Genomic DNA, 21,981 nt, shown 5'->3' on the forward strand with positions numbered 1-21,981 from the left:
GTCTCACGGTCGACCCACCCACTGACCAATATCATGGAAAAAATATAGATGGCATTAATGGTCTCTCACAAACCCATCTTACACTGCAAAATAGCTGGCTATCGTTAGCCTTTCATTCAATGTTTTTTTTTTCCACAAAAAACTTTGACCTGGGGTAGCTAGCTAGCATTAACCTTGCATTAATGTTTTTTTTTTCCACAAAAGACTTTGACTTAGGGTCAACTTTTCAGTCCATTACTTTTATTGAATTCAATTTTATTTTACTATGTGATTTTGTACTATTTAAAATCTTGAATTGACAAGGTCTTGCTTCTATCTACTAGACCTGTCAAAGATTTTTGAACTATAAAAATATAGATAAATTTAAAATAAATATTTTTTTACAATAGTTTTAGACTGAAATAGAGTAAAATTTATATTTTTAAAATGAAAAAAATACACAACATGTTCCCACTATTTTTGTATTTTATATCATGGTAATTAAATGTTGCCTAGTAACATAAATAAGGTGATTGTAAATTAGCGGCACAGGTAGTTCTTACATAATATGATGCTTCTCTTCAACCAAGGATATTCATTAGCATAATGATTATAATTCAAAGTCGATTGTTTCCTTGCCAGAATTATCTAAAATTAAAAACGGATAACCTCAACCTCTTTTATAACCATGTTCTTGCTTATCATCCTTTATTAATTTTAGAATAATATAATTGCCAACATATTATTAGTTTTTTATTTTTATGATCACTTGATACCTTCAAATCAGTTTTAAAGTTTTGAGATTCACGCCCCGTTTGTTTGCTGAAAAATAGTTTTTTTTTGTAAAGTGAATTCTAGAAAAAGTAAATTATTTTCTAATGTTTGGTAGTGTCATGAAAAATAAGTTGAAAAATACTTTCCAGTGTTTGGTTATGTCACGGAAAATGAGCTGAAAAATAATTTATTAATGTTTTATTTTTTTTTTCAAGTTTATTAAAATAATAAGGAATAAATTTTACAAATTAAAAAGTTAAATGACAATGAAATTGAATTTTTTTTTCATAAATTATCTTAAATAAAATAAATAATAATCAAAATAACTTGTAAGTTCAAAGATCATAAAAAAATATAAATTCAAATAAATTTCAAGAAATTCAGATAAACTTGATGATGATAAATAAATATAATAATAAAAGAAGTGTAAGAAAAATATTTTTTTATTAATTAATTTTTTTAATTATAAATAATTTCTAAAAATAAAAATAATAATTTCTAAAAAACGAGCAATTACTTTCTCTCGGCTAGAGTCTGTCCTTAAGTTTTAGAATTAATTAGTGGGCTGGAGAGTGGGGGAAAAAACACGTTTGTTCTATTTTCTTCAGTTTATCTATAACTTGACTTGGGGTCAACGCATTAAGAAGGAATATAAGTTTCAGTTAATTACTTCATTTTATGCAATTCAGTTAATTTATCTTAACATATATCAACTATTACAATATTAATTGCTGCAAATGGCAGCGAGGAGGTTAAGGCTTTTATAGAGGACTTCACGGACCCATGCCGTGGAAAAAACACTGCATGATGGCAACGGACACTAAGCAGCTAGCCACATAAGTTAGAAGCTTCATTTAAAAAAAAAAAAAAAAAAAACAATTCCACTTCATAGACGCATCCAATTGGCCTAAATCCATTTTTTAATTTGCTGCATAATCTTGCTTCTCAAATAACTTCTCATTATTTATAAGCTTGTTTTTTTCTTAATTCAATATTTTTTTTTATTCTATGGTTACGATGAACATGACTTTTTTAAGCTCAGCAGATAACTCATGTAACATTCACATAATATGTTTAAATATTTATAATATGAATAAATTTTGAATTTAATATTAATAGTTATAAAGTTCCACTTCATAGTGCACCTCTCTCTCTTGTTTTTTACTTAATTTTTCAATTGACCAAAATCCTATTAATATTTATTTCCAACTCAAATTCAAGCCCTCCTGACCAAATATTTGTGCTTTTATATACCACGGTTATATTACTAACTCTTCAACATTTAGTAAAAAAAAATGTTGATCATTCTTATAGCACCCAACATTTTCCATTTTAATTTTAACAAGGTTCAATATGAATCTTTACTGATTGATTTGATGTCGTGTTTTTTTCCTACTAAACACTAACTTTTTAATTTAGTTTTCCTAAACAATTTTTTCTTTTTAGTTTTATCAAACTAAGAGTTGTTTCAGAATAAATTTGAACCGTGTTTTTTTTAATAAATTTTTATATTTTTTATCATTATAATTATAATATGTTAATGTTACAAATAATTTTAAAAACAATTTTTATTTTATTTTAATACATAATTCATAATATCTGAATTCATTCATTTAGAAGTTATCTTTAATATAAATATTCTTTGTTTACTTTTATAATACTTTTAATCTGAATATCTTTTAGGAAAAAAATGCACGATAATAATGTTTTCTCGGACCAACTCATGGAAAAAATACACGATGGCACTATTCAACGGACCCATCTCATGGAAAAAAAGAAGCAGGATGGCATAGGACGGCAATGTCCTCTTCATCAAATTTTTTTTCATTTTGATATTATTTTGTTTTTATGTTTTAAAATTATTTTTTTAAAAAATAAAATTTTATTTCATTTTATTTTTTGTTTTAAATTAATATTTTTTGGTATTTTTAGATCATTTTAATGTGTTGATATCAAAAATAATTTTTTTAAAAAAATAATAAAATATTATTTTAATGCATTTCCAAATAAAAAACACTTTAAAAACCAATACTAACCACACTTTCAAACACCCCTAAGTATTGCTCTTATTGATTTTTTTTTTCCTTGTCAAGACTTTACTATTCATCCTTTTTTATATTATTGTAGATGAACTGTTTTAAAAATTATGATTTTTTTAATTTTTTCCTCAATTTGTTTTTGACAATTTAGTTCTAATTAAACTTCAGTTGATTTTGATTTTTCATGCAATGGTAAAACTAAAAGAAGAGGGACTGAAATAAAAAAGACACCAAATATAAGTGTTATGCTATAAGTTTTGCAAAGAATGCACTTTGATTCTTAAATTTTAAAAATCATGCAAATCATATAATTTCAGTACCTCAATATTTTTTTCAATTTGATTTTGATACAAAAGTTTATTTTTGTTATTTTTTAATCCATGATTGAGAAAGAAAAGAGAGAGATCGTCAGATTCTGGCAATAGAAAAAAAAAATTGTATTGACACCGATTTAGACTACCAAAACAGACGGGATTTGTGTCAAATAACTTTATTTGATGAGGAAAGCTCATATTAAGTTGTTTTTTTTTTTTTTACCTTTAAAAGCTCTTGAAAAAATAAATCTAATCTTTGGTTGATTTTCTACCTTAAGAGAAACATGATAAGTTATATATATATATATGTAACACTACTGATCACTTCTTTAAATATTAGTTATTGTTGATTAATGAGAATTTAAGTGAATAGAATTGTATGATTTCTAGAAGAATTAATTCTCTCAAATTTTGTTATATTTTCTATTTTCATTTTTATTAATTTGGCTTTTTTGTTACTTTTTAATATTTTTTGGATGAGAATGAAATAATTTATATAAACTTTAAAAACAACTCTGAGATTTATTCATATATGTTTTGTGTGACTCTTTACTTGTATAAACGGATGAAGCATGGAAATCATAGTACTTTCTTTTTATAATACTTTTAATCTGAATATCTTTTAGAAAAAAATGCATTATGGAAATGTTCTCTCGAACCCACCTCATGGTGGGGGGATGCACGATGGCACCATCCAACGGGCCCATTCATGGAAAAATGGATGATGGCAATGGTCTAACAGGCTCAACTCTTGGAAAAAAAAAAAAAAAAAAAGGAGGATGACATAGGAGTTAGGACGGCAGTGTACTCTTCATCACAATCCCTTTCGTTTTCGTTTTTGATATTATTAAGTATTGCTTGCGTGGATTGTTTTTACTCCGCAAGGCCTCATTGTTTTCTCCAATAATATTGAGGATGGATTGTATAAAATTTTATATTTTTTTAATTTGATTTTCAAATTTAATTTTTGATGATTTAGTTATAGTGAAAGACCAATTAATTTTGATTTTTATGTACACAACACTTCTCCATTTATACCTTCTAGATTTATAAAGTAAATTCTAACAGGGTATTTTTTTTTGGCAAGGTGGTTTAATTTATTTTTTTATTAAATTTAATTTTTATATTTAAAATTTTTTTATATATATATTTTCAAACTGATATGCTAATATTAAAATTATTTTTGTTTTGATATAAAGGATTTATTTTTTGCACTCATGAAATAGAAAGATTAAAATAAAGTTGAAAGAAATAGTTTCTTTTCTTTTTCAGTGATCATTTAATGTCTTTATAATAGTTTTCAAGTTTGAGATTAAGTTCATAGCTCTCTCCTCTTTAAAGACAAGAAAAATATGACAAGATTAAAAGATATTTTATATTTTATTAAAATAATTAAAAAAAAATAACTTGGACGGATTATATCGGTGAGGCTGTGGGTAAAAATATACTGACGGTTTGTGTGTCTCACACCGACAGAATAAATTTTTCGATAAAATTATTTAATGGTGTAGTAAAATCACTTCAAGTGAGTCATAGTTCATGATCAATTCCCTTATTGATTGATCAAAATTTTATAATTAATAATAATAAATGAGTAGCATGCTAATAAGTATTTGTGGAAGTGAACTGTTTTTTATTGACAAAAGAATAATTAAGCGATCCTCTTCTTTTTATATAATAATATAATAACTACCGTAGTTTAAATTATCTCGTGTACTCTTGAGATTGGAGGATTGCCACCATATATTTTCGATGTTGGAGAAATACAGTAGTTTAGGGAATTTTATTAAATATATTATATTAATATAAGAGGTGCATCTTAAAGTTATTTGGATAAAAAAACTTAATTAGTTTTTCAATTTATATACGGTAGATTTATAAAATTTTATCCAATTTTTATTTGGCATATCCAGAAAAAATCTATTAAGAAATGAAGATATTTGAAAAATAACATAAAATAAATCAAACCAAAAAATAGATCAAGTTTGTCACGGTAATGAGCCATCAAAGTGGTGAAAATAAACCCAGGTTTGATCGATACTTGTTATAGAAGACAGCTAGCGAGGAGGTTGAGGCTTTAATTTATAGAGCGTTGGAAAAAACTGCATGATGGCAACGGTCTCCCGTCCCCTCTCGTGTAGAATATATATAATCTCGTGGAAAAAACAATTGATAGCATTAATGGTCTCTCACAAACCCGTCTTACACTGCAAAATAGCTAGCTACCGTTAACCTTTCATTCAATGTTTTTTTTTCCACAAAAGACTTTGACTTGGGGTAGCTAGCTAGCATTAACCTTGCATTAATGTTTTTTTTTTCCACAAAAGACTTTGACTTGGGGTCAACTTTTCAGTTCATTACTTTTATGGAATTCAATTTTATTTTACTATTATGTGATTTCAATCAATGTTAGTAAAATCCAGTTCAGCTTGACAGGTTCATCTATAATGTAGCCCGATTAAATGGATGCACTCAAATGTCTCTGTAGGTTTACATACCTTATTTTTCAGGCATGAGGAGATATAATTATCAAAATTTTATATTTTAATACTATAATTCATAAAATTATTTTTCTTTTTTCTATATAGTTTATGTTATGAGAACCTTGAAAAATTGAAATTAAAGCATATTATCTGTTCCCAAGCTTATGGAGCAAAGGTCTCATGGACCCATCACATAGAAAAAACAAAAGACAATTGATAGCAATGGTCTCATGGACCATTCCATTTGAGACCATTCCATTCACCTATATCATGGAAAAAATACAGATAATAATAGTCTTACAAACTCATCTCACACTGCAAATTCCTATCCATCTTACTTGTTGATTGTGTTATAAAAAATAGACTAATAAGTACTTTAGGAAAAAAAAAACTCATTGTCATAACAATGATAAGAAGTATTTTAGAAATATTATTATTTGTGGTTTATTTTATCAATGATATTATTTGATTTTTCCATCGCCATCAAAATTAAAGCATAATTTTCCACACATAATTTCCATAAAAAAAGTAGCAAGTCTTTCATATCCATCATTGTCATGCAAAGTGAGCTTCCTACCATTAACCTTTTATTTCATGTTTTTTTCAAAAAAAAAAAAAAAAACTAACATGGGGTAACTTTATAAGAAGAATACAAGTTGTCGGTTAATATAACTTTTATGCAATTCAATTTTTTTTTCTGCGGTATGGTTTTAATCAGTGATATTTAAATTAGATTCAAGACTGATAAGTTAATATGAAACCTAGCTTGATTTATATTTTAAAAAATTCAAGTGAAAGTTGACTCAATCAAACTTAATCAACTAGATAAATCAACTCACAACTTGATTAATTCAATCATAATGTAATTTATTAAACTACGTAACATATTTAAATATGTGCAATATATATTTTAAATTTAATATTAATAATTATAACTTTGTAACATAAATTTATTTAGTTATAAAAACCGGTTCACATTTGGAAGTTGGTATACCTAATGACTCTTTCTCGAGGATGGAAGTTGGTATACCTAATGACGATGAATAATATTTTCAGCTTTGGAAAAGGAGTATATTTTCAGCTTTTGGAATCTCATGAAGCACAAAGGATTAGTTGAGGTGAGCTTATTTAGGGACAAAGGATCCATAGAGAAGACTTGACTTGGGGTCAACGTTTAGGAATACAAGTTTCAGTTAATTATTCTTATGCAATTCAATTTTTTTCTATTTTTTACTCTATGGTCCTGATAAACATGACCTTTTTAAGCTAGTTGTAGCGCATATATATATATATATATATTTTAAATAGAAATATAATTCACAATCTGAGTTAATACATTCACAAATTAATATAATAGGTTTTAATATTTACTTTTAATATAATAAAATGAAAGATATTAAGAATTGATTAATATTGTTAAGCTCTCTATGTTTATAAAAATCATTTCTATTAAACCATATGATATGTTGAAATATTTGCAATATGTACATATTTTGAATTTAATATTAGTAATTATAAAGTTTATTTAGTTAATAAAAATTGCTCCATGTTTGTTCTCTCCTCTCTTTCTCACTATTATTCTTTCTCCTTCTGAATTTTTTTGTCTCTCTTTCTTTTCTTTTATGTCTCCCATCTTGCAATCCTTTAAGATTCAAAATCTGTAGCAATTTATGTTAGGAATATTGATGAAAAAATAAATATAACCATAAAAAAATACAAAAAATATGATATTAGAGAATGGGAGTATCTAATTCTAGTAAAGCATTTAATTATTTTTTTCATACACTAAATTGAAATTAAAGCATATTATCCCTTCTCAAACTTACGGGGCAATGGTCTCATGGACCCGTCTAGTAGAAAAAAAACGTTTGATAGTAATGGTCTCATGGACCATCCCACTGGCCTATATCGTGGAAAAAATACAGATAGCAATGGTCTCACAGACTCATCTCACACTGGGAATTCATATCCATCTTACTTGTTAACAATGTTAGAAAAAAATAAATTGATAATTACTTTAGAAAAAGAAAAGGAAAGACTTATTGCCATGGAAAGAAATATTTTAGAAATATTATCACTTATTGTTCATTTTATCAACGATATTGTTTGATTTTGTCATCGCCATTCAAATTAAGACATGATTTTCCACACGTTATTTGCACAAAGAAAATAGAAAGTCTTTAATTTGTATTTGTCATTGTCATGCAAAGTGAGCTGCCTAATGTTAACCTTTGATTCATATTTTTTTCATAACAAAAAACTAACATGGTTCAACTTTATAAGAAGGCATACAAGTTTTCAGTTAATTACTTTTATGCAATTCAATTTTTTTTTATAATGTGGTTTTAATTAGCATCATTAAATTCAAATAACAAATAATGATTTCAGCTATTTTTATATTTCATTAAAATAAATAAGTAAATTACTTATATGGTTACAATATTTTTTTAAGAAAATATATTGATTTCATGTGTTAATAACATTTAAGGATTTTTTCCATCAAATTTATTTTAATTAAAAAAAAAGTATTTATCAATAAAATTATTATTTTGCAGGGAACTTTTTCTCCAAGAATATTCAAACTCAATGTTATTTTTATCAAAGTCACATCATCGGGAAAAAACAAGAAAACCAATGGAATTTTTATAACAATATTTGATTGATATGATAAAAAAAAAATTTGGTATAATGATATGAGAAAATAAAAGTTGATACTAAAATCAATAAAAAAATGAAAGTAATTGATGTAATAACATCGCAACCATATATACATTTTGTGTTATATGGAACTTGTAAGAACATTTTATGGATCAAAATTAAAATATTTTATTTTTAAGCTATAATTGTGTATGCGGTCCTCTATTCATGTAGATGAGGAAAATGATAATTTTAATATAAATTTTTTTTAGCACGCCCTCATACTTTTCACGTAAATTTTGTAATAATTAGTTAGAATCTATTTCCATAAATCATAAAATAAAAAGTCCCAATTGGAATTCGCAAATTTAAAAATTAAAACTTCTTAAATATCAATATTATAACACAAGAAACTAATCAAAGTAATTCATTAAATATGAATAATTTTCCACACGTAGCAAGTCTTTTATATTCACTATCATCATGAAAAGTCATGAAGTGCCTAGCATTAACCTTTTATTCATGTTTTTTCTTTTCAAAAAAACAAAAACCCTTGACTTGGAGTCAATATTTTAAGATGAAAAAAATACAAGTGAGAATAGTCTCACAAACCCATCTCACACTACAAAATAAATAAATTGATAAGTACTTTAGAAAGAAAAGGAAAAAAACTTATTGCCATGACAATGACATGAAGTATTTTAGAAATATTATCATTTGTGGTTCATTTTATTAATGATATTGTTTGATTTTGCCACCACCATCAAATTTAAGACATAATTTTCCACACGTTATTTCTATAAAGAAAGTAGCAAGTTTTCTGTATCCATCATTGTTATGCAAAGTGAGCTTTTGAGCATTAATTTTTTTTTTTATATTTTTTCATAAAAAAAAAACTGACACGGGTTCAACTTTATAAAAAGAAATACAAGTTTTCGGGTAATTACTTTTATGCAATTCAATTTTTCTTTTATAATGTAGTTTTAATCAGCATTATTAAATTTGATTCAAGCCTAAATTAATTTGAAACCTAGCCCGATTTAGATTTTGAAAAACATCTGATTAACTAAATAAATCAATCCACAATCTAATTAACTCAATCAAAACCTAGTTTATTAAACTTTGTAACATATTTAAATACATGCAATATGTATTTTGAATTTAATATTAATAATTATAACTTGTAACATAAGTTTATTTAGTTAATAAAAACTGATATATATATATATATATATATATATATATATATATATATATATATATATTCTCTCATCTTTCTCACTATTGTTTCTTCTTATACTACTTCTGGAGCTTGTTTTGTCAATCTTTTGTTTTTTTGGCACTCATGACTACTTATGGGGGCTTGCTGTGTCCATCTCTCTTTTTTTTTTTTTTTTATCATTCATGACTACTTAAAAAATCTATTAAAGTTACTGGTAGAGTGATTCAATTTAAAATAATATTATTTTTTTAAAAATTATAATAATATCATTTTAAAATATAAATCTGGTTTTACTTGGATTTTTACTAGATTTTGGATTAACCTACTAGATTAATATAGTTATATCAATTTGACTCCCACTTAATTTAATAATAAAACTGATTTGAGTTAAATACTAAATTCTTTGAATCATGAAGTTGACCCTACCGGGCTTAATAACACCTCTCACGTCTATGAATCCATCAAAATTCCTCGTCAATTTTCTCAAACGAGCAATTAAATCCCCAATTAAACAAAAGGACGTAATGTAATAGTTAAAAAGAAATGGGCTAGGCCTTGGGCTTCATTAGGGGAGTGATTAGCCTTTATTAGCACGGCTTCCAAGCAAACCAACCTACTTTATAATACTTTTTTCGTTTTCCTTTTAATTATTTGTTGTGGCATGAAATGATGGAAAGGAAAATCACCTCCAAAAATAGAAGTCTTCATTGTCCGGAGGCTCTATGGTTGAACACAACTGAACAAAAGCTCCGGAGGCTCTGTTTTTCTTTCATGCTAGCTAGCCTCTAATTTTGGCTCTACCACCTTTCTATAAATAAAAAAAAGCAGAAGCAGAAGCAGAAATAACTTAGCGCGGTTGTGTATAGATAGTTTCCTTAAATGACGCACGAACATGTCTGATGAGCAGAAAGAAAAAAAAAATGGTAAATATGATACTTAAACTCTAAGAGTTGATATAGCAAGTAAGAGTAAGGACATAGAAACTCCTATCTTAGTTTTTCGACAAATATTCAGAAATTCTTCAAAATCATTTCTTGACATAACATCTCACCCACCCCTTAGCCCTTGTCAAATCCTCCGTCCCCTTGTGGTGTCGCGCACAGACTTGCCCCCGGGGTAAGTTCTAAAACTCGGAGCATCTTTTATATAGAAATTTAGAGTCATAACTTGATGTTTAATTCTTGTGATTCATTGCAAAATAACTTCAAAAAGGTTACGGAGCACTTCTATTACCAAAAAGAAATGGCTCAATATATTACGTGGTCATTTTTTCTAATTATATGCTCTGGCACGGGGTGCATTACTGTAAAATCTTTTTTTTTTCATGGTGTTTTCTTTTGTTGTCCTAGGCTTGGGATTGAGACATTGCCGCCTGAAGAAGGATTAACATCTCACTTACCTGAGGTATAAGACGGTCTTATGTTTGGGATTTCCTGTGTGTTTTATGTCGGTGCATTCTGAGGTAATTATGAGATTGCAGGGTCACTGAACTCCAGAGGATATTTCAGACTTGTTGCAGAGTCGTCCTTTCCGTCAGCAAGTGGATTCTCTTACTTATGTAAGAAATGCGAGGCTGATCCTTCTTGTTCTGTTTCTTGTCCTTTCGATGATAGCTAATTTTACAAGGTTTAACCCTTCTTTTTGTTTGAAGGTTCTCCGAACTGGACAAAAATACATCTGTCTCAATTTGGGATCAACCCCAGTAAATGTGAGTGTTCTGTGGCTTCAGAACCTGTAGCTTAGCAATGGTTCTTAAATACATGGTGTTCTCCGTAGCAAATTATTTACTCATGTTCATCCGCTTTAACTAAAGTCTTTAGCTAATTCTTTCTGGGGAAATTCTGATTAGGGTTGATTATATAATTGAAGAGGAGGAAAATGAACTCTAGAGTATAAAGGGCTTCGTGTGAATGATCAAAGGGGTAAAAAAGAAACATATGTTGCGAAAAGAAAATTCTCTAGAAAGGATTGGTTTTTTTTATTTCTATAATCACCTGATATCTTCAAATTAGTTTTGAGGTTAAATTCATAGCTCTTTTATTAAAGACAACGAATATACCACGAGACTAAAAATTATTTTATATCTAATTAAAATAAATAAATAAAATAGTAATATAGTTATAATACTGTTAAGCAAATTACTACCACTCACTTCCAAAGAGTATTTCCATTTAATCCAAAGTTAATGAAAATGAAGTTTTGGTGATGCTTTTGATTATGTGATTCAAAATGAAATGTTGCCAAAAGTATTTATGGTAAAAAAAAAAAAAAGCTAACTTGAATAAAATATGGCTTCGTAAATTTTATGAATTAACGCTATGGTTCGGTTATTTAGTTTTTGGTTCGGTTTTTAATATTTTTAATTCGGTTTCCATAAAAATCCTAAATTATGGAGTCTATTTTGAAAATTAAGTAAGTATAGGGACGACAACATACAATATATATGTATTAAAGTACTTAAATACATATACACAAACAAAAAAACAACTAAACAAGCCAACCCAACACAAAGAAATTAAATCTTGCCGCCTCATACCCTCCTTAGTTTACTACTGCTCAGCTCAGTCACCCATACCCGCCACGCAACACCCACCAGCCACCACCATCAAAGCTTGCAAAATGGCGGTCTCCGTCCCCCATTCCAGGGATCGTTCCTTTATACATTATTAAAACAAAAGCCATCCTCTTTGTGCAAGGGGTAGCTGCTGCTAGTTGTGTTTCTGTGGTGAGGGAAGATAGTAGAAAATTTTGGTTTTAGCCTTAAAATGGGCATTTTCGAACCGTTAAGAGCTATCGGATGCATAACAAGCGGCGTTCCCTTCTCCGTCCAAAGACTAGGCACTGAAACCTTCGTTACAGTTAGCGCAGGCAAAGCTTTTCAAGTTTACAACTGCGCCAAGCTTACTTTAGTCCTCGCCAGCCCTCAACTCCCTCACAAAATCCGCGCTTTAGCATCTTATCGTGACTTCACCTTCGTTGCCTTTGGAACCCACATCGCTGTCTTCAAGCGCGCCCACCAGGTAAGTTAGGTTTGGAGTTTTAACTTTAAACGGGCTTAAATTGTGAGGCCCGGCTAGGCAATATATGAATTTTGGTTTTGATTTTGATAGGTGGCGAGGTGGAGTGGGCATAGTGAGAAGGTGAATTCGTTGATGGTATTTGGGGATCATGCGATAAGTGTTGATGATGAGGGTCATATGATATTGTGCCGGTTGGGCATATAATGTTGGGGGAGAAGTGCTCGCCCACTTGTGTAATGCATCCGGATACTTATTTGAACAAGGTTTTGATTGGGAGTCAGGAGGGGGGATCGTCGGTCAGTAGTTGAGTGTCATCGCCAGCATTGGATGTTGTTGCGGTTGGTTGTGCTGATGGGAAGATTCATGTGCATAATATTCGATATGATGAAGAGGTGGTTACGTTTTCGCATTCCACGCGCGGTGCTGTGACTGCATTGTCTTTCAGTACAGGTGAGTAAGTTATTTTTCTTTAGGTCGGTGATTTGTGTTTAAGAAATAAGGGTTACGTTGTTCTTATGATTCGAATCTAATTTAAAGATTTTTTTTCCCTGTTCTTTTAGATGGGCAGCCACTTTTAGCTTCAGGAGGTTCTTCTGGTGTTATAAGCATTTGGAATCTGGAGAAAAGAAAACTACAATCAGTTGTAAGAGAGGCTCATGATAGTTCGATACTTTCATTGCACTTTTTGGCTAATGAGCCTGTGCTGATGAGTTCATCAGCAGACAACTCTATTAAGGTAAGAAGCATTCAGCCACTGCTTATGTTTTTAGATTTTGCTTTCTTAATAACGAATAAGTGATCAGTTGATATAAATTAGTGCGTTTACACATTTCTTTCTTGTTACATTCAATTCATGTTTTTGTTACTTTGATTATGAGGATTGTAAAAGTAAACGATACTACAATAAGTTCTCAGCTTTGCCATATGCTGAGAGTCTTTCTCGTGTTGATTTTAGAGAACGTTTTCATTAGAGTTTTTAGTGTCTATTTGACATGCTTCTACGTGTTTGCTTTGTTCAACACCAAATTCTGATGGACAAGTATTTGGTCACTTCAATTTTTGTTTGCATCACATAGGAATTGTGGGCTCTGTTTTCTTAAGAGCATGAGCTTAAAAAAATGTTGAAACTTGCTGATGATGGTATAGACTGAACAGAACAATGTGCAGCTTAATTTAAAGTGATTGAACAACTATACCTCAAGTCTCCTCCTTTTGATGATACAAAGCATCCAAAAGAATCTCAAGAATGGAAGGAGAGATATATTGTACAATTTGTATAGAATGGTCCTAAGGAAGAAACTCAAAAATTCGCGACAAAACAGATAACTCAAGCTATTGCATTGTATTGAATGTTCCCAATGATGACTGTTTCTTTACAGTGGACGATGAAATTTCTTGACCAGCATACTAAAATTTTTAGCTTTTGAATTCCAATCTCAGACTATACTTTTTTCCCCTTGTAGATGTGGGTTTTTGATACAACTGATGTCGATCCTCAACTTTTACGCTTTAGAAGTGGACACAGTGCTCCTCCACTTTGCATAAGGTAATATGCTTTTCAATGTAACTTTAGGATTGAAATTCTTCTTGCCCAGTTTCTTCTTCAATGTAATTGAATATATGCCCTTTTTTACCAGTTAAAGATCTTATATGGTTCTTGTTCTCTACTCATAGTTATTTATCCTCCATTCCCCTTCCTTAGTTTTTGTGTTATGAATATTAGATGGCTTCTCATCTAATTGAAAACTTTCTACCAACCTTGACTGTGATTTCTAACATTTAACTAGATATGATGTTGTATTCAGTAACTAACTCATGCCATAGCTTATTTTGAAATTCATGTGAAAACTTCCAGCATTTTCTTATGACATCCTCGTGTTCTGAAAATTATTCATTTACCACAGGTTCTATGCAAATGGGAGACACATTCTATCTGCTGGTCAGGATCGTGCCTTTCGTCTTTTCTCTGTCATACAGGTTTGATAATTTCCAATATTGAATTAAATTTTCATGTGCTTTATGGATGGTTTCATACAACTGTGAAAGTTCTGTTATGCATTGGAAACCTTAGCTTATATGGCTATCTGATGTTTAATATGATTCAAGTAAATTCCGTTGTCTGTATGAGCACCGAGTAGAAGAAAGGAGGTTTTATCTGATTACATGGAAACAATGGAAAAAAATATATATGTAAAATTACGTCGTCTTATAATTATGAAAAATATTTTTTTGTAGTGATTTTATTCGACCAAAAATAATTTAAAGTTTTTGTCAATAGGTCAATATTGGACCAAAAATGAAATTCCATACAACCTTTGTTTCATTTTAGAATCCTTTTAACATTTTACATCCTGACTGAGTAAAAGAAATGAAGTGAAAAATGATGGGGCGGAATCCGGGACCGGTGATGTACTGATCATTGCTCATCGGAGGGGTAAGCACACTGAGACACAATATTTAACGTGGTTCGGCAAATTGCCTACATCCACGGGAGAGGTTCATTTTATTTAGAGATAGAGAAAGAATACAACACATGGAGGAGGATCACATCCACTCAACTCCCATCTCTCATTGCTACATGGGGCAGCAGCTGCTTAAGGCAGCAGGGCTGCTGATGGCAGCCCTTCTCTTTCTTTCTCTCTTCTTCTCTCTACATGTCTCACAACTCTCACACTTTGCTCTCTAAGATCATGCCTCTTTTATAGGCATCAATGGCAGCTCCTCTTGCTCCTTTGTCATCAATGGTGGCTGCCAAACTCATCTCTTCTTCAACAAAGGTGGCTGCCAACTTCTTCTCTTCTTCAACAATGGTGGCTACCAAAGTCAAGGTTGGTGGTTGCCACCAACAAGCCTCCTTCTTTGACAATGTCAACATAATTGGCAATATTCCAACAATCACCCCCTTTGCCATTTATGTGAGCAATTGTCATCTTGCTTCTTCAGCACACGCTTTTTGGAGCGTTCTGAAATGGGCTCCTTTCATGGCCCTCACACCTTCTCTAAGGTGTCTCCGTTTGTCGTTATGCGACGGTCTAAACTAGGGCTCCTATCATGGCTCATAGTTTGGCACATATAATTGGGTAAACATGTGCACCTTCTTCTTCTTCATCTCCATGGACCACCATCAAGACCTTTAGATGCCTCCTGATTGGGCAATCTCTCTTTAATAATTAACCATTGTCATTTTTGGTCTCGAATCTCAACGATCGGACCGTACCATTGCATCCGGAATGATCAAATTAGCTGGAAACATGTCTTGAATCGTCCAAATCGCACTTCAGACGGCTACGATTTGATCAAAACAATTCTGGCCTACTCAACGGCTCAGATTCACTATCAGATCCGGTTGCACGTAGGATCAGCTACACTGGATCCTATCCCTCGGCTCGCGGCTCGGCTCGGCTCCAACTCAGCTCGGCTCCACTCGGCTCAGCTTGGCTCGGCTCGCGACTGATGACATGGCAGGTGGGCCCCGCTATGCTGACATGTTAGTTGACTAGTCAATTGACTTGCTGACTGTGTATGTTGATGTCATCCTTGCATCATGATGACGTCATCCTTTGCATGGCACTGTTCATGATACGTCACTGTTCATGTCTACTGTTCACATGGGTCGGGTCAACTCATCCGGGTGAAGAAGACGCGTGGAGCGCGTTGGCGCGCTTGGGTAGACGCCTTGCCGGAGAGTGATGGAGAGTGCGGCTATTTCCGACGTCCGATTTTGACGCCGTTTTCACCAGTGGCTTCGTATCATCCTCCTCTACACGGTGGGATGGTCAAAACACAATTTTGACAACGTTCATTTTTGAGCAAAGATCAAACACCACTTTAAACCAAAAAGCTCTGATACCATTTGTTGGGGCGGAATCCGGGACCGGTGATGTACTGATCATTGCTCATCGGAGGGGTAAGCACACTGAGACACAATATTTAACGTGGTTCGGCAAATTGCCTACATCCACGGGAGAGGTTCATTTTATTTAGAGATAGAGAAAGAATACAACACATGGAGGAGGATCACATCCACTCAACTCCCATCTCTCATTGCTACATGGGGCAGCAGCTGCTTAAGGCAGCAGGGCTGCTGATGGCAGCCCTTCTCTTTCTTTCTCTCTTCTTCTCTCTACATGTCTCACAACTCTCACACTTTGCTCTCTAAGATCATGCCTCTTTTATAGGCATCAATGGCAGCTCCTCTTGCTCCTTTGTCATCAATGGTGGCTGCCAAACTCATCTCTTCTTCAACAAAGGTGGCTGCCAACTTCTTCTCTTCTTCAACAATGGTGGCTACCAAAGTCAAGGTTGGTGGTTGCCACCAACAAGCCTCCTTCTTTGACAATGTCAACATAATTGGCAATATTCCAACAAAATGACTACCATCTTCTCCATAAACCCTGCTCCTGCTACACAGAAATTGCAATTATTGCACATTTGGATGGGCTAGTTCTATTTGTCTAATATTAGTATGGGAATGAGCCTCTCACACTCTCTTGCTAGGTTTATTGTGTTTGCTTCTGCTCAATTTCTGTTTTGACCCTTTTCCTATATATATTTTTTAATTTCTTATTCAATTTTTACTCTGATCAGGACCAACAAAGTAGAGAGCTCTCTCAGCGTCATGTATCCAAACGAGCCAAGAAACTTCGGGTGAAGGTATGATTGGGGGTAATGGTTGGTACTTTTCATTATATTTTCACCAAATGAAAATGCTGCACCTAAAGTTTTTGTAAATATGGCTGCTAGCCTATTTTATATATACTCTATCATTCTTGTTCCTGGACACTAAACTGTAAGTGTATTGTATTATTCATATTCTTACATAAGAGGTGTTGGTTTGATGAAAATATCTAGCAGGTATAAGTTTTGGGTCCATGCCTATAAAAGCATTAAATTCCTTAATGTTTTTGAATATATTTTAATATGATGCACCCTACAAGTTTTTTTTTTTTTAAATGATTCTTCTGGTTTTACTTGTGTGCTTCTTGATTTTAGATTAGGTTCTCATTTTACTCTGCAAAGTGCTATTCTACTTTGCAAGTAGAACACCGCTGATTTGGTTGCTTAAGATTCTTATTCACTTGATTTCCAGGAGGAAGAACTGAAATTGAAGCCTGTCATTGCCTTTGACTGTGGTATGATCTTTCTCAGAGAGCTCTTCCAATGCTTAAATGTACATGTTTCTTGTTCTAGGATTTGTGTTCTGAATGACTTGGTCATTTATTAATTCTATAGAGGAGGTGATTGTGCCTATATCCCTTTTTTCAACTACTTTCCTTCAAATCTTTTTACTCACTGCTTCAGTTCCCATCTGTTTTCTTTGTCTATGTTGTGGTGTACTTTTGAAATAACTGGTTTATCAGATTATTGCTATCACACTTCACATTTTTGAATGACATTCACGCTTCCAAGTTGCCTGATGTGAAATTTCAATTATAGCTGAAATTCGGGAGCGCGATTGATGCAACGTGGTAACTTGTCATATTGATACTGCACAAGCATATGTGTGGAGGCTTCAAAATTTTGTCATTGGGGAGCATATCCTGAGACCATGCCCAGAAAAGCCAACACCTGTTAAGGTTAGAATTGCAATATACTACCCAAAACATTCATTTTTTTCTTTTTAAATCTTTTTTATTGTTTGTATGTGATGCATTGAACCTTTTTCTTTCGTTAGCAAATGAGATGGATGTATCTTCTTATGAAATCATTGAAAATTTCCTATAGATCAGCTACTTAATTTCACATAAAGTTCTAAGATGTAAACCTGTTTCAGGGTGAAGGAAATCATTTTGATCTTGACAAATCAACAGGATTTTTTTCATCTTAGAAAAAAAGAAAAACCTGGATTTTCATTTTTTCATTATTTTTTGTTACTGAGCAATTGGAACAAGATTGAAGGGAAGTCAAGAACGCCTCATCTTTTAGGAATGACAGATGGTTTTGGTTCATGACTTTATTATTATCAGGCTTGCACTATTAGTGCATGTGGCAACTTCACTATCCTAGGAACGGCAGGTGGTTGGCTAGAGCGATTCAACCTTCAATCAGGAATTAGCCGAGGAAGTTACCTGGATGTTTCAGAGAGAGGAAGTCATGCCCATGAGGGGGAGGTGGTGGTTGGAGTTGCTTGTGATTCCACAAATACCCTAATGATAAGTGCAGGATATCACGGAGATGTAAAGGTCAGTGTTCCTTACTATTATGCAAGCTCTTTTAGTTTATATTTAGCATTTGAAATTATCACATATGTTATATCCTCTCTAGTGTATAGCTGTTGTTGCACGTTGTTGCATGTTGTGGCTTGTTTGTTGTTTGTAAATGTTTTGTAGGTATCATGTGTCAGGATAAATGTTCTTCTATTTACCTGCCTGCCTTGTAGTGCTAGAAAAGATACAAATGAATATTGCTTAGGTTCCATCTAAGTTTTGTTGGAATTTTCATTCCTTGGAAGGGCTGGCTGTGCAGGTTTGGGATTTCAAGGGACGTGCATTAAAATCAAGATGGGAAGTTGGTTGTTCTCTGGTTAAGATTGTTTATCATCGTCTTAATGGTAGTGATCTCCTTCTGCTGAAAGATTGCAGTTATATACACCCACACACATTTATTTTATTGCTCCTTGGATCATCTTCTAATGACATTGGTTTGACATGATTTCCAGGTCTGTTGGCTACTGTCGCAGATGATTTGGTTATCTGTTTATTTGATGCCATTGCACTGAGAATGGTTCGTAAATTTGAAGGTCATACTGATCGAATTACAGATTTATGCTTTAGTGAGGATGGGAAATGGCTTTTGTCATCCAGTAAGGATGAAACTCTTAGAATTTTGGATGTCATCTTAGCAAGGCAAATAGATGCAGTTCATGTTGAGGTGTCTGTCACAGCATTGTCTTTGTCACCAAATATGGATGTGCTGGCAACTACCCATGTTGATCAAAACGGGGTCTATTTTGTGGTACATTCTCAATTGCATGTCTGAAGTTTGGTTTTATGATTTTATTGGCAATTAGTTGGGATACTACTCTATTTAAGGCTCCAGGATGCTCTGTATGGATTTTGTTTCTGAAAGGTGTGGTCTTGAGAAAACTGATTGAAGGTGATGCACTTTTGTATTTAAATAGAAATCAAATATTTAATTGAGATCTTGAAAGTGTTCAGCTGCAATATTTTGTACTTGTACCAAGTAATTTTTTGTTTCATCGAGGCTGATATTTGTAAACTTTTCAGGGTTAATCAGTCAATGTTCTCCAGAGCTTCAAGGATTGATGCTTATGCTAGTGGGAAAGAAGTTGTGAATGTAAAATTGCCATCTTTAATTGCAGTTGAAGGTTCAAATGCTGAGAATGAGGATACTGACAAGTCCATTGTGAAACACTCAGTATCCAAAGAAGCTTCTACTTTTCCAGCTTTCAGTCAGCAAATTCCAGATCTTGTTACTCTCTCCCTGTTGCCTAAAATCCAATGGCAGAGTTTGATCAACTTAGATATTATAAAGGTTTATTCCCCCTCTATCATAATGTTCCTCTAATTTTGTCATGTGTTATGGCATGCTGAAGTTTCTATTTATCTAATCTTCTCTGCACAACTTCTATTTGTTTTTCTTTTCTTTTAAGTTTGATTTTCCCTCTAAATCAATGATCCACAGGTACGCAATAATCCAATTGAGCCTCCAAAGAAGCCCGAGAAGACTCCTTTCTTCCTGCCTTCAATTCCATCTCTATCTGGAGAAATATTATTTAAGCCCAGTGAGCCAGTGGATGGGGATGATAGTAAACCTGATGAAACGGAGAGTGATAGGAGAAAACTTGACATTCCACCACCTCAATTTTTGAAACTTCTTCAGTCTTCTTCAGAGATGAAAAATTGTGAGCATTCTAGTCCTCCTCACAGTTGCACTATACTATCTCAAGTGTTATCATTGATGAGCCAGCTGAAAGCTCTTTGATGATTTATGTATACTGGATAGCCTGGTAATGTTTTAATTGTGTACAAATTTTGCAGTTTCAGCATTCACTCAATATATCAAAGGTCTATCTCCTTCAAATTTGGATATGGAACTTAGAATGTTTCAGATAATAGATGATTATCAGGAAGAACTTGAAACGAGACCTGAGTTTATTTCAATCGAGCTGCTGCTATACTATTTAATTTATTCATGAGATATCCAGCGGAAACAATTTTGAGTTTGTACAGACCGTCATAAGATTATTTTTGAAGGTATGGATTCATCATTGTTTATTTGTTCATTTCTCTGCACATTTTCGGGCAATATTTTTACCCATTTTTTCTTTTCCATTTGTTAGAGATAATATCGAGTTGTCACTGAAGAGCACAAAATCTAGAACTATTAAGTTTGTTTTTCCACTCTTGGTACTGAACTGAAGAAAATAAGCATACAAGCAAAGGGAAAAAATTGGGTTATCTCCCAATATTTGCTGGCAATTCTCCGAGAAAGTTGAGAATATTGTTTAACATCTTGCATATTCTTCTATTCAGATTCACGGCGAAACAATTAGGTGCAATCTAAAATTAGCTTTTAGAGACTCAATGTTCAGTTTGGCAGAGAGTAGATAAATTGTTCCAAAGTGCTCGATGCATGGTCACTTGGTCACTTTCCTTAGCAATTCACAGTTCTAACTGTACTACCACAGTATCAGCTTTTGTCATCTGTGAAGTTAACAATTTTGTAGTCAAAAGTTATTTACAGTTTTTTTTCTCTAACTGTAAATCTGCGGTCCTGGCACACTCTAAATGCTGTCAGGGTCCATAACTTTCTTTCCCTTGATCTGTTGTAATGTTGGATGGGAAAGCATAATTGTTTTGTATTCTTCTCAGGCAGCAGAATATTGCCAAGAAAGTACTCCCTCTATATCCAATATTTGTCCCATGACCCGGGACTTCCTTAACTTGACCATAAGTTCAACTTCCCTTTTTCTTCAATATTCACTCAATAGAACAAGTATTATAACATTCCATAAGTATTATGAATAATAGAACAATTAAATTAGTTACAACATACATGTTTATTTCCAAAATATAAAAGTATATCTAAAGAGGAGTACAGCAAAATTGTAAACTTTCTAAAAAAACAATTACTTAAAATATATCACCCATGATTAAGTTAGATAGGTAAATATATTTTTGGATACAAAATTATGTTACAAACAAAATATTTATTCTTCCAAACAAATCATTTGATTAGATAAAAAAAAAATACAAATTCATGAATCTATCACTTGACTTGAAGTTGTGAGGTATCTAAAAATTTAATTTATATCAGTCACGATTAATTTTACACTCAATGATAATTTAATATATATATATATATATATATTTGCATTATCATTTACCAAATAATTTATTCCTTACTATACTCTTATCTTTGCAAATCAATACCATTAGTATCTTTTTTGAGGGTATATCAATATCATTTCTAGCCTAAACCAAACATTTGTTCTATTAATAAATCAACTTGGTTCTTTAATTGTCAATTAACCAGGGCATTAATCTCATT

General features: G+C 32.0%; 1 pseudogene; it reads left to right on the top strand.

The window, feature by feature from the left end:
- The first annotated feature begins 12,213 nt into the window (after window positions 1–12,213).
- LOC118042657 (U3 small nucleolar RNA-associated protein 21 homolog) lies at window positions 12,214–21,104 on the top strand (annotated as a pseudogene).
- The last annotated feature ends 877 nt before the right edge of the window (window positions 21,105–21,981 follow it).

The sequence above is a fragment of the Populus alba genome, chromosome 18, assembly GCF_005239225.2.
Source record: "Populus alba chromosome 18, ASM523922v2, whole genome shotgun sequence".
Classification (NCBI taxonomy): Eukaryota; Viridiplantae; Streptophyta; class Magnoliopsida; order Malpighiales; family Salicaceae; genus Populus; species Populus alba.